We start from the raw sequence: 14,448 nt of genomic DNA, 5'->3' as shown, positions 1-14,448 counted from the left end.
CTGTGTCTCTGCACATGCACACGGTTTGTGGCTCCGTCGGACTTCACTTACAAAACCCAAGTTCAAAGATCAAATTATGAAGCATTTCAAGATGGCAACAGATGAGAATCAGACAAGCACAGAGTCCTTCTGAGCTTAGAGCCTTATGTGACCACAAGAGCCACATATCCAAGAAACTGGCCCTGCTTTTGAACTGGAAAAGTTCTGATCAATTTTCTTCTATCAGTTATTTAATTATTTTCCTCCCTCAAGTCTCTCTGTTCTCTCCTCCTGGAACTCCTAGTAAATACATAAAGAAACTTCTAGCTCCCTCTCGTGTCAATTGTCTCTTACTTGGATTTCTTTGTCCCCATGAATGACATTCTACAAGAACCTCTTGGTCTTTCAGTTCACTAATTTATTCTTCAATCATGTCTGTTTTGCTAGGTTTCATTAACAATCAATCTTTTAAATTTCCAAGTTTTATAGTTCTTTTTCGTAACAGCCTCTTCTTGTTTCAAGGATAGTTTACATTCTCTAATCTTCTCAAACATATTAAATATGATCACCTTTAAAACTTTAAACTGCTGTGTTTAGCTGTTTCCTTGAGCAGGGAGAGTTCCGTTTGTTGAATTTGAATGCCACTGTTTCGTAACATTCATTTTGCTCACATGTTTGACAGCTCTCATCTATCTGCTTATCTTCCTCTTTGAGAATCCCTGACCAGTCATGTTTCTCTCTGCTCAAGTAAAATAAAGGCCTCAAATAGATCAGTGGTTTTCAACTCTTTTTATCATAGATAAATGTTGTAAAATAAAATTTTATTTGTGGAAATACAGTGTGTAAATCCACAGTGGAAATGCAATAATTGAGGCAGAGATGCCCTGCAACCCTAGAGGTGCCCACTTGGACCCTTGGTGTTCCCTCTGCAGCCTCACCACGCAGTGGGCCTTCTCTGTGATTGCTGGGCTGAGCAATCCTGGATCCTCACAGCCCATGTCTCAACAGTTAATGAACCAGGTGATCTGCGCACATATTTCAAGTTCCTGTATTATCCCTGATAAGGATATCCAGATTTGAACTTCTTTGAAATTCCTTCCTAAATATTTATTTTGTCATGGTTCTACATATGGAAGGGTCCTCATGGCAGATAGACTCACAGGGACTTACGCATCACCACACTCTTCAATGGGAACAGACCTCCCATTACTGGCTTCCCAATAAAGTCTTGAAAAAGAATGAAATGAGGATGCAAGTCACCAGGGAAGGCAGAGGAATATTTCTTTTATTTAAGCGGACTTGCTGATTTCAAAAGAACCATTTCCAGAAAAGACTGGGCTAAGCGCCAATCTTGGCCTCCATATATAATACAAAAGTAGATGCTATAAACTAGTAAATTCATGGCATTCGATCATAAAAAAGAAGAAGAGATGCATTTTCTGTTAGACCCTGAGGCTGTACTTTCCCAACCGCTGTGTAGAGCAAACACCAGGTGGGGAGATGGCTTTGTGGACATGCAATCCAGTTTCTGATCCAGAAATAGGTCACAGCACCAATGTGAAAATACCTGTTGTTTTTAAATAGGTCTGTGTGTCTCTGTGTGTGTGTGTGTGTGTGTGTGTGTGTGTGTGTGTGTGTGTGTGTGTCTTCCTTAAGTACACTTGAGATGCCGCAAAGAAATGAGGAAGTGGAAGTTTTGAATTGGTTTTTCTTCTTTTGTCTAGGGAGGATTTTTTTTTAAGAGTTTCTAAGAGGTAAGTTGAGTTTCTTCCTCAGGAACAGTCAGTTTTTCATGAAGCAAATGTATCAATAATAATTTTTTAAATGCTGGATTATAACTTTTAAAAGTTTGCAAGTTGGGAACCTATTTCCTTGGCTCTGCAACGTTCCCTCCTCTTCCTGGGGTTCTCTCCTCCTAGGACCCTGGGACAAAGCACTGCCCTTCAGGTCTTTGATCTCTCTGATCTCATAAACTCTGCTCTCCTTGTCCTTTTGAATACCTTCTAGAAGAATCTCTGGATCCTCCTCTTCAAAAGTCCACATGCTCTTGGGGGTTCCCATTGTTCTGGATAATCCGGAGTCTTCATGTTGAAAACAACCACCACCACAACAACATGTTTTTCTGTTGTCCTCTTGAGAGCTTCAGAGCCCTGACACCGTAGGGAAAGCACTTAGGGATCCCATCACAGTTCGAGAGCTAGGGCCGGTGGCCTCTGCCAAGTGCCAGGCCCTCCTATCTCTGAGTGAAGTACTCACATTCCCTAGGAAGGGGCATAGGGGTCAGAGCACAGGGCAGTGAGGGAAGTCCTGTGGGCCAAGGGCGGTGGTGTCTGAAGACCGCTCTGCCTTTACAAGGCCCACTGGAGCTTTATGTCTGCATGCCCCACAGCAGAACTGTCCTTGCTCTTTTTCACATTTAAATTTATGGTGAGATAGGAAGATTGCTTGAGCCCAGGAGGTCAAGGCTGCAGTGAGATATGATCATGCCACTATACTCCAGCCTGGGCAACAAAACAAGAGCCCACCTCAAAAAGAATTTAAAGGCCGGGTGCAGTGGCTCATGCCAATAATCCTAGCACTTTGGGAGGCCGTGGTGGGTGGATCATTGAAGTCAGGTGTTTGAGACCAGCCTGGCCAACACAGTGAAACTCCATCTCTACTAAAAAAAAAAATACAAAAATTAGTCAGGGGTGGTGGCATGTGCCTGTAATCCCAGCTACTCAGGAGGCTGAGGCAGGAGAATTGCTTGAGCCTGGGAGACAGAGGTTGCAGTGAGCCGAGATAGTGCCACTGCACTCCAGCCTGGGTGACAGAGCAAGACTCCGTCAAAAAAAAAAAAAAAAAAAAATTAAGGTATATAGACACACATTTAAGGTATATAAACACACATACACACACATAAATGCAGCACCTTTCCTAAGTGTACAGTTTATTGAATTTTCACAAACTGAGCGTGTCCATGTATCCAGCCTCTGAAGAAGAACAGTGGGTCACCTGCACTACACATAGAAGCACACCACATACCCCTTCCCGGTCACAACTGGGCCCAGGATTATCCTGAGTTCTGACAGTATAGCCTAGTTCTACTGGATTTTATACCTTGTATAAATGGAATAGTACAGTTTTACAATTCTGTCCTGCTTCTTCGGCTCAATTTACTTTGCGAGATTCTCACACACATTATCTCAGATCATTGTAGATCATCAGCTTCTTACCACCATCTTGTAGTCATTCCTTGGTGGGAACAGACCATGACTCAGTTATACATTCCACTGCTGAGGGGCAGTCACATGGTTTCCTGTACTTATTCCTACTAGCTGGTGTGAGGCACGATGCTTCCGAGGGTATTTTCAGGCCAAAGAAGCTGCTATTGTCCACATAATTTAAGGAACAAATGAGGAAGACAAGATGGAGAAAAGGAGATGTTGGTCAGAGAGTGCAAAGTTTCAGTTAGGAGGAATCGTTTTCGTGATCTATTGGACAGCATGGTGATTCTGGTTATAATAATGTATTATATATTTCAAAATTGCTTTTAAAGAGTAGATATTGAATGTTCTCACCAAGGAAAAATGACAAGTATGTGAGATGATGGATATCCTAATGTGCTTGATCTAATCATTCTACAATGCGCACATGTACTAAACCATCAGGGTGGGTGTGCTGGCTCATGCTTATAATCCCAGCACTTTGGGAAACCAAGGAAGGTGGATAGCTTGAGCCCAGGAGTTCAAGAGCAACCTGGGCAACAAGGTGAAACCCCATTTCTGTGAAAAATATGAAAATTAGCTATACATGATGGCATGCACCTATAGTCCCAGCTATTCAGGAGGCTGAGGTGGGAGGATGACCTGAGCCTGGGAAGTAGCGGCTGCAGTGAACCATGATCGTGCCACTGCACTCCAGCCTAGGCAACAGAGTGAGACCCCTTCTCAAAAAAAAAAAAATTACATTGTACCCCATAAGTATATACAGTTATTATGTGTCAATAATAAAAAAGTATAAAAGTAAGTCAGAACAAAAACCACACCAAACTTCTTCAACAAAAAAAAAGAAAGAAATGAAGCAAACCTATCCTCAGAAAATGTGCTGTTTGATCAGTTTTACCCAGATAGCACAGGAGCAGAGGAAAAGATTGTTTCTAGATTCCTTGGGTACTGCCCAGCTTCTCTTCCTTTCAGGGCAGGCAGTGTGGATGGAGACCTTAAAATACAGAGAGCTGGTGATGCTTGGGAAGTTACTCGCCAAGTCCTAGCCTTGATTTGCTGAAAGATCTCATCGGAAGAGGAAAGACTGGGTAGGCAGGATTGGGATGGTGGAGGCAGTCAAATGCCTTCATTCACGGGAGCAATTTCAGAAACACCTGGATGCTGGACTCCACAGGCATTTCTCCCATCTAGAAGACAGTGAAAAACACATTAGACTAACTTGTCCCACTACCAGGAAGATGCAACTAGGTTCCCCCATCCTCTCCTCCAAAACAGTCCCCTTGGATTCAAGGTGGTAGCTGTCGGCCCTAGGAACTGACGCCACAAACCTCAGAAAGACGTCAAACCATTCAAGGAAGTTCAGGAATGTGCTGCACAGAAACTTCTGACAGGAAATCCAATTTCCCTATCTAGATTGAACCCTAAAAGACAGTAAATCACAGAGGTCTTGGAGGTTGGAGAATTGAAAAGTCTGGATGTTTGTATTCTTTGGTTGGTGCTAATGTAACCCTGACATTACTGCTTCTGTTGAATGCATATTAACTACGTGGTATTAGCTGGTATTTGCAAGCTCCAGGGAATGCTTCCCTCAAGACAGCAGCATTTTGTAAATTAATTCAATAAATACAAAAGCAAATGCATCTGTTTAATGGGGGAGGCAATTAATGTTTCCAGATTCCCCTGGCCTCCAGTTGGAAATCCGGTCGAATTTTGAAATGTGATTCAGTCCATCCCTCAATGGGCAATGACTTGAAGTCTCAGGTTCTGGAGGTATTGATTCATTGGGTTCAGGCACTGCAGTCCTCGCTGCCAGGTCCCATCTGTGTTCAGGGGGATGCTGATGCTATCTCCCAGGAATACTCCATTCTCATGCAGGAGGCTGGGTCTCCTCTTGAGGGGTGTTAGGTGGTACCAACTCACCCCTGGGCCAACAGTGACATCGATGACAACTCAAGCTGTGGTTTCCTCTGAGTCAGGAACTTGGGCAGCCTCACCCCTGAGGCTGGGCTTCATCTGGGGCAGCAGGTCCAGGCCTCGCAGGAACAAGACAAAGATGCTCACTTTCACTACGTCATTCAGGAAGTGCTAACCAATGCGATAAAACAGGATCATAGCATAAGAAACATAGGTTTTGGAAAAGAGAAGGCTCACTGTTATTCATTGTGGGCAATATACTTAGAGCCAAAAGAAAACCCTGAAAAACAATTAGAAACACTAAGAGATAATAATAATAAAAGGCGGCTCTTACAAAATTAATATAAAATAAATAGTTTTTTGATATACAAATAACAACTCTTTAGAAAATATAATGGAAGAAAAATGTCACTCTAAACATTTTTCTTACACTAAAAAACCAAAGTCCTAGGAATAAATTTAAGAAATATGAACATGTGATGAGAAGGAAATGTTAAGTCACCAGTGTGAACATAAAAGAAGATTATTTCAATATATAAAAATCTCTTTTTCTTGAATAAAAGGCATAATATTATAAAGTTGTCCATTCTTCCTATGTACTCTAAATCCTAAACACTAATAGAAGCTATTAATATGCCCCTGTAATGGAGCTGGAGAAAGTCTAAATAAGAAAAGAGATGAGAGGGCTCTTACCAAGTAGATACAAGTATTTGTTATAATGCAGGAGTTGGCCAAGCCAGCTCATGAGCTGTTTCTGTATGTCCCGTGAGCAAAGAATGTTTTTTGCAGTTTTAAAGCTTTTTTTTTTTTTTTTTTGAGACGGAGTCTTGCTCTGTCACCCAGGCTGGAGTGCAGTGGCACGACCTGGGCTCACTGCAAGCTTTGCCTCCCGGGTTCACGCCATTCTCCTGCCTCAGCCTCCCGAGTAGCTGGGACTACAGGCAACCACCATCGTGCCTGGCTAATTTCTTGTATTTTTAGTAGAGACAGCGTTTCACCATGTTAGCCAGGATGGTCTCAATCTCCTGACCTCGTGATTCGCCCGCCTCGGCCTCCCAAAGTGCTGGGATTACAGGAGTGAGCCACCGCGCCCGGCCCTAAAGCATTTTTTTAAAAAACTTGTGTGTGACCCTATGAGGCCCATAAAGTCTGATAGATTCACCATTTGGTCTTTTCCAGCAAGAGTTTGCCAATGTCTGTTCTAGAGCATCATTAGTTATAACAGTCTGATAATGGAACAGAACTAGACCACACATCAAGGAAATAATACGCAGTACAGAAATAAACAGAAACCAATGACAACTAAGTGTATAGACTAAGCTGCCATTTAAAAATCACCAGCCTGGCCAACATGGTGAAACCCCATCTCTACTAAAAAAATGAAAATTAGCCAGGTGTGGTGGTGCACACCTGTAGTCCCAGCTACTCGGGAGACTGAGGCAGGGAGAATTGCTTGAACCCAGGAGACGGAGATTGCAGTGAGCTGAGATAGCGCCACTGCACTGCAGCCTGGCCGACAGAGCAAGACTCTGTCTCAAAAAAGAAAACAAAAAACAAATCACTTAGAAAAGATGGCTTACCAGTGTCTCATCTTGGCTCACCTAGATAGCCATTTGGAAGAAAAAACAAAACTGGTTCCCTGTTCTACTACTAACTTTGGAGAAGTGGAGCCTTTTCTTAGTTCCACACAAAATCCAAAAACATTAAAAGAAAGCATTAACAACTCTGACTACATAAAAACCAGTACCTTTTGAGAAAAAAAAAATGCCTTAAGCAAATGTAAAAGTCAAATAACCAATTGGTATTTGAACTGAAAGATATATAGAAGAAATAGGACAAATGATTTCTTTAATATAAATAAGTCCCTGTGAATAAATAAAAAGGAACAACTCCATAAAAATGATCTAAAAGTACAAACGAGCTGTTTATGAGGAAACAAAAATGGGCAAGAAACATGTTCAACTCAAACACAAATAAATGTAGATAAAATTATTGTATGTAGTTTTTCTTTTATCAAAATGACAGAAAAATTTTGGTAATGCCAGTATATGCCATGAAAGGCATTCTGAAGAAACAGTGTTCAGGCTGGGATCTGAAGGGCGTGTGGGAGTTATTTGGGTAGAGGGCGGAAGCATCCCAGACCAAGAGAACACTGTGTCCAAAGGCCTGTGCTGTGGTGGCGTGGAGCCTTCTTGTTCAAAGAACTGAGGGGCCATGTGCCCATATTGGATGAGACAAGCTGGACATATGGCAAAAACCTGGCACAGAGGCAGGAATTTTTTCTTTGTGCTAAGAGCCATAAGAAGTACTTGAAAGGAGCCAACAACATACCCAGAGGCATCTTTGACTCAGTCTCTCTTTCACTATATAAAAATCTCTATCTTTTTCTTGAATAAAAGGCATAATATGATAAAATTGTCCATTCTTCCTATGCACTCTATATCCTAAGCACTAATAGAATCTATTAATATGTCCCTGTAATGGAGCTGGAGAAAGTTTAAACAAGAAAAGAGATGAGAGGGCACTTACCAAGTAGATATGAGTATTTATTATAAAGCAGGAGTTGGCTTTATAACAGGGAGTTAGAGTGTGAGGAAGAGGGGCCAGGTGGGTTTACATGCATAACCTCCTCCAAGAGCAGGATTGATTTAGAAAGTGCCGACTTCCTATCTGCTGTGTAGATCAAAGGTATCAATCCACTTAAAGGGCTTAATTTAACACACAGCACATGAGAAATGCTCAATATATCCTTGCTATTCTGATGGCTTTCCATCATCTGTCCTGCTAAACAAAGAAGTCCAAGATGTACTAAAAGTTACAGAAGTGCTAAAAGTTACAGAATAGTAAGCTTTCTAAAGTCCCACTTGTGTAAAGATAAAGTAAAACAAAAGAATATGCCTGTGTATAATTGTATATGCAAAAATATTTCCTTCTTGGGAAGCAGGCGGTGAATAGAGATTATGTTAAACTTTTACACTTAAAACCTAAAAATAGCACGTTTATTGTAGCAACCTTGGAGAACAAAGAAAATCACTTGTTGTTTAAAGTAGATAGGCTGAATGTCAAACTTGTTTAGGACTTAAAGTAAATCCCTTTAATGAAAGGAAACATGGTTCCAAGTAATTAAATCCATGGGCTGCCTTTGTGCTGTAGTTAGAAAATAATCTAATATGGAGGAGGGAAAGGAGAAAGAAAGGCTGAATTTCAGAGACAGGATAGCAAATCTGATTCCACCTAATACTCACCTTCCAGGAGTTTTTTTTAAAGGCCAATGAAGAAATTCCTATCATTAATAATAAAGAACATCCCAACACTAGCATTTCCAATTTATTGTGACCTGTTGTGCATAGAGACTTACCGACTCATGAGAAATGCACCTCTTTTGAAGAGTCTTCCAGATGGATGCCTCATTTATGCACTCAAGATTGTGTTCCATTGTGCAAAGAGCTACTCTAGGCAGCCTAGTGGACATGTCGGACGACACCACCCATGGTGCTTCCAGCAAGAAGTTAGACAATGGAGTGGGGAGAAAGAATGCTGGGCTTCCTCTGGCTCTCAGATCACCCACCTTTATTATGATTAGGAAATTGGAAAACCAGCCACAACCAAATGCTTCAGGAATACCTCGCCTTAGAAGCTAGGGACCAAAAAGAGGCCCAGAACTATGAGTGTCTGCTACTAGCTCATGAGCAAAATGGCTGCTCCAAGCCCTGCTCTTGACACTCACAGAGTCACTGCCCAGAAATCAGGACCTCTTGCTGAAACTGCTGCAGAAAACCAGGATCTCTCCACTGTGCTTCACGATGGAAACTGCAGACACGGCAAAGCGCAGCCCCCACTCCCTTCTGTCCTGTAAATGGCAAGCAAGTGCACCTAGTCAAAATGAAGAAAAATCAGGCCCAGAATCTAGCTGCAAGGGAGTTTGGAGAATGTCATTTTTAGTATTACAACTTCCGCACACAGGCTGGAGAGTAGAAAGCGTGCAGAGCTCTGGTCCGCCAGGATCCAATGCAACTCAGAGTGCAGATGCATTGATTTCCAAACCAGAATTGGTGTTGATTGACTGCGGGGTAGACCATAAGCATTCCAGATCTCATGGGACTGCACTTGTCTCTCTTCTTTGCCTGCAAGATCCCCCCCAGGCTCCTGTACTCAGCAGTAGTTGCCCCAGCAGTAGGTACTGTGAAGGAGGATGCTGAGGTCAAGGAAGAATCTTCAGCCTCAGAAATGTCTTTGTGAAGTCACAGAAGCTGCCTGGGTGGCAGACTGCTTGTGCACTCCTGTGCAGATCAGGGGCTGGAACCCAATTCTTGCCCCACAGCAGGTCAGTGAGAAGGCAGACCTACAAATCAGCATGTGCTTGCTTCATATGATTTGTCTCATTTAACTGGCCAGACAGCTGAGGCTTAAGTGGTGTTATCAAAATACCAAGGCTGAAATAAATCAACATAACAGAGTTTTAGAACAAATAATCAATATAAAGATAATTAAAAGTAAATACGTAATCTGAAATCATTTGGGGGAAATAATTCAGGAAGAGAATGAAGAGGGAAGCCCTCAAGTTCTCCTCGAAATATTGTAAGTGAGTCAGAAAACAGGACCAGTAATGGCAGAGGCAGAAGAGCGGCAAGAGAGGGCGGTTACCCCACAGCAGGACGCTGATCTGTGAGAATCCCCCAGCGGGTGCCCCATTCCAGCTGTGGTTCCCCTACAGGCAGTCAGCCTCCCTGAGCCTCTGCAGAGGGCAGGGATAGTAAATCTGCCCTTTGAGACCCATGCAGAGGTGCTGAAATGACAGTATTGGTACTCTGGATACAATGGAAAGTTCATTAGGGCTGATATTAATGGTAGTCATTGTCATATTTTCAGTTGCTTTCAGCAGTATTTGGGCCCCAGGATACTGATGTTTGCTCAATACATGAGCCTGCAGAAGTAACTGGAAGCAAACACCTGATATCAATTTAAGCATATGGTGCCAAGAACAATATGTTACAGAATACTGCAGACCCACTTAAATCATTCTTTTGTCTAAGAATGTGGGGTGTTCAGTGGATGAGTGAGAGTCCAGGGATTTTGCTCTATGGCTGATGAAAGGAACATGATGTGTGACATTTAGCACCAGTGTCAGGAATGGCTCTCCTGTTGGCAAACTTACATCGCACGTGCCTATTCATCATCTATCCTGGGCACCTCACTCAGGTCCTCATGAGCCCCCTGTCCTCTCAGCAAGCATTACCTCTCTACTCAGACCAAGGCCTTGTGAGGGATGGAGGGTCACTAAGATGCACTTCCTGTCCTGAAGACATTGTCAGTCTCCTGGGGAAGACGGACTTCAAGAGAACAAAGATGAACACTGGATCCCTACTGGATTCAGAGGTCTACAGAGAGGGCTGCATTTTGTCCAGAACTTGGAAGGTAAAAATGGCCAGAAAAATGCAGGGAGGGAGGTTCTAACCCAAAGGAGCTTTATCAATCAGATGTTCAGTATGGTGCTGCTGTAACCAACAGTTTGCTTGGAATTGACACATGTCATATGTGTCCCCAGCTTATCAGACACAGGGGCCAGGAACAGAAGCCTCCCGCAAGCCCAGAAGGACATACTTAATGCACAGCACTGATTGCTACAGGGACCAAGATGGGGACCTACAGGTGCATTTGGGGAAGAGGGCACTGGCCAGAAAGCCAAATCCACGCAAGGTGTGGGTTTGGGGAGGAGGGATGTGTCATAACAGAGTTCCCAGGAACAGCCCTGACTTGTGCATAGGCAGTAGACTGGGGGTGCCCCCAGGGTCAGTGCCCATAGGGAGTAAGGGGGCAGGACTGGGCAGCAGGAGAATTTGAGCTGTGGAGGCCCAAGGAAAGGCTCAGCTGGGGGCACTTCAGGCTTGTCCTAATGCACCAGGCTAGACCTTCGTGCACCTCCTAAACAGCCATTGGATGGGGGCAGCTCAAAGATGGGGTAGAACCTGGCTGAGGGCATGCCCTGGGGAGGGCTCAGATAGAGACTTCGGCAGCATTGCTCCAGCAGGAGGGGGATGTGGGTGCCAGCCACAAAGGAGTGTCCTGTGGAGCACTATTGTCTCCAGCACAGAGAAAAGCCAGGGGCCTGGAGATGCCAGGCTAGAGATTCTCAAGCAGTCATTCTTGTATTGCTAGAACCACAGGGGCAGAAGATTTCAGAAGTGTCAATGGGTAATGCCTTTCCTATGGGCTTGACTGGGATGTGCACTTTCCATAAAGTATATATTGTGAGGGTTTAACAACACACAAAGGACACCTGCACCTTGGCAAGAGAAAACATAACAGTATGTGTAATATACCATCTGCTTTTCAGGTGTAGGACAACTGTATGCAAAAACAAAACCCAAAAAGGGCCTGAATTTCTGCCCCAGTTATAGTGTGATGTAGCAGACAGACCTGGCATAGTTGACACCCTGAGCAGATCACTGCCAACACTCCTCTCTTCCATAAGGCAAAATTATTGTCAGTAATAATCACGACATGAAATAAATATGCATGAGCTAAAATCTGAACTTACCTAATAATAATGGTGCACCTCACAGTTCTAACCCTATGTCGCTGTCTGGAATTTTAAACACAAATGCAGATTCCAAGTGGTCACACTGAAGGAACTCCGATGTGTTTCTTCATCTTTACCTTCACTGTGCAGTGGCTGCGTAGGTCATATCTGCTGCCTCCATGCAGGAACAGGAATGTGTAGCTCCGTAGGGCTGAGGATCCCAGCAGTGCCTGAAGCAAGCTTGAATGGTCCAGGGCCCTGACAAACGTCTCTCACAATGCGCCTGTGGAAGCTCGGTCCGTGTGTGTCAGAGGTGACCGCATTGCTGGGAGTTCTCTGAACTGACACGGTGTTTATTAAGTTATCAGTAATGACTACATGCTCACCTGAAGCTCATGTACCTATCACTAAAGCTTTGGTAACTGCAGCAATTGTTCAGAACTCTCACAGAAAAGATTTTGTGGGAAAAGAGCATGTCATGATTGACATTATGGGGAATTCCTAGTGTTCAGTGACAATAAAGAGCAGGCTCATTGGTGCTTGGTTTTATTATTGTTTTAAAATCTCCCACAGATGATGAACCCCCTTCTAGCCTGCACCAGGGCAGACCCCTTGCTCACCCTGTTCTTGGTGCTCTGCTGGGATGGCACTTCTCACTGCCCTTACGTTATTTTCTTGCCCCCAAGTTCCACTGAATTCTGGTATAACATCTCCAAAATCGAGCAGCATGTCTCAAGAATGAAAGCTGGAATAATTCAGAACATAACCGTTGTGAGCCAAAGTCTCTCTTCTTGGTTTCTAAAAGGATGAGAGAGAAAGTGAGGATGTGTATGTGTGTGCAAATGCGACTGTGTGTTAGACAGCAATGGGAACTAAAGGCTGTGGGGACAGAACCAGGAGAAAGAGGTTTTGTTGGAAACTTGAATTCAGTAAGCAATGTATTTGGCTTCCCTATGCCTTGCTTTCCTCTTCTACTAAATGCCAGGGAGGCATTGTGAGAATTAAGAGATAATCTTCATGAAGGCCTTCAGCACTTTAGCTGCCTGAGAAGCAAGTACTCAATAAAAGCTAGCTCTGCAATAACAAGGCTATAAGCATCTCTATGTACCTCTCCTGGGAACAAAACCACAGAAAGACATCGTGGCCACTAACTGGGGAGCCCACCATGCTGACCGTGAGTCTGGCATTGTTCCACCTTGAAGGCTTTTCCACTGAGCATGACCGAGATGTGCTGTTCTCATGGTGCCACAACATTAACCTCATCCCACACAAGCCGTGGGGCAGTGACTCATAGCGACAGGTGGCCAGGTGGTTTACACAAGGAGGGTGAGGTCTCTCAGATCTTGGAGAATTGAGCATTAGACAGGTACAAACACAGTTTAAGTATAAAATCCATCCAGGAATCAGGTCCTTACATTTATTTGGAATTTTCTACAACTGGGTTATGAAACTAACCATGTTATGATATAAGGCATTTCCAGAATGCAGTGATGGTAATAATTGCTAACACTTATTGGACCCTGACTACATGTCTTCTCCAGAGCCCCAGACCAAGCTTTCATCTTTGTTTAGGTGTCCCCCAAAGCAGATGCTGCAACAAGGACTCAAGAGCAGGTGGTTTACTTGAGCGGTGATCTGGGAAGCCCAAGCAGGGAGAGGAAATGCAAGACAGGGATGGAAAGGATGCCACAAAGGGTGCACTCAGGAACAGGTCGCTGCTGGGGCAACTGGGCTCAGTCCCCAGGGGACCTTCCAAGTTGTGACCTGGACTTTGCCTTAAATCATCCTACCATAAGATGGGATTCTGGGATTATCTACTCCCTCTTGTCACTCCTTGGCTGAGGATGCCTTTGGTGAGTTACACAACTGGTACTTCTGGGTCACCTGCACACATGCACAAGCTCCCGAGGCACCCAGGAAAAACCTCGGGCAATGATGCAGAGCAGGCTTTAGGTACCAGCCTGGGGGACTAGGAGTCACGGCCTGGTTTGCAGGGAATCAGTAGAGGGTTTTGGTTATCCTCAGGTTCCTCCCACTTGGATCAAACCCTGCTGCAATGTGGATGGGAAAGACTAAGACACCACCCACCCCCAGGGGAAGTGGGAAGCTCAAAGACGTCAGCATTTGTGTTGCTCCGTGGTTCTCGGCATGTGGTCCTGATGCCAAGAACCACAGAGCAACACAGACTGAGCTGCCTGTGCCGTCCTCTGATAAATAACTTCCCCCAACATGCTGGACTGGACGTTCAGCCCCTACTGGGGATGGCTTGGACAGAACTGTCTGGCTTACAATGTTCTCTCTTCTAGAGTCAGGGTCATCCATGGGAAGGATGGAAGAATCTCAGGCAAGTGACTGGGACACTTCTGTGAGCGGAGCCATCACTTAGCAGGGTCTCTAAGGGGAGCCTAGGGAAGTAGTGATGGGAAGGGCTGCCTAGGGGACTCTGCCCTCTCACTGCAGTTGGTGAGGAAGGCCTGGGCCAATTCTGGAAAAGGGAAGCCTGTGACACTGGTGAGTAAGGGGTCAGTAGTGTCACAGTGGGGAGTGGAGCCCCATGTCACTGATGCCACTGGTGGGGAAGGTGGACCTGGTGTCACTGGTGGGGAAGGTGGACCTAGTGTCACTGGTGGGAAAGGTGGACCTGGTGTCACTGGAGGGGAAGGTGAGCCTGCTGTCACTGGTGGGGAAGTTGAGCCTGGTGTCTCCAGTGGGGAAGGTAAGCCTAGAGTCACCAGTGGGGAAGTTGAACCTGGAGTAAGGTGAACCTGGTGTCCCAGGTGAGGAAGGTAAACCTGGATGGGGAAGGTGAGCCTGGAGTCACCAGTGGGG

At 44.5% G+C, this 14,448-nt stretch overlaps 1 long non-coding RNA gene across 3 annotated transcripts; it reads right to left on the bottom strand.

The window, feature by feature from the left end:
* Positions 1 to 1,246: 1,246 nt before the first annotated feature.
* Positions 1,247 to 9,281, bottom strand: LOC129047912 (uncharacterized). Of its 3 annotated transcripts, XR_008509792.2 has the most exons (5): positions 8,458 to 9,270; positions 4,514 to 5,270; positions 4,084 to 4,372; positions 3,195 to 3,346; positions 1,247 to 2,638 (listed from the first exon to the last, which is right to left on the bottom strand). It is a non-coding gene; the product is annotated as an uncharacterized LOC129047912 (long non-coding RNA). The 3 variants fall into 3 exon arrangements; XR_008509791.2 differs by lacking the exons at positions 1,247 to 2,638; positions 3,195 to 3,346 and having other exon boundaries at positions 3,942 to 4,372; positions 5,106 to 5,270; positions 8,458 to 9,281; XR_008509790.2 differs by lacking the exons at positions 1,247 to 2,638; positions 3,195 to 3,346 and having other exon boundaries at positions 3,942 to 4,372; positions 8,458 to 9,278.
* Between the last annotated feature and the right edge of the window lie 5,167 nt (positions 9,282 to 14,448).

The sequence above is a fragment of the Pongo abelii genome, chromosome 13 (assembly GCF_028885655.2).
Source record: "Pongo abelii isolate AG06213 chromosome 13, NHGRI_mPonAbe1-v2.0_pri, whole genome shotgun sequence".
Taxonomy (NCBI): Eukaryota; Metazoa; Chordata; class Mammalia; order Primates; family Hominidae; genus Pongo; species Pongo abelii.
The sequence above is the reverse complement of the archived record's forward strand: the minus strand, read 5'-3'. Positions and strand labels throughout refer to the sequence as shown.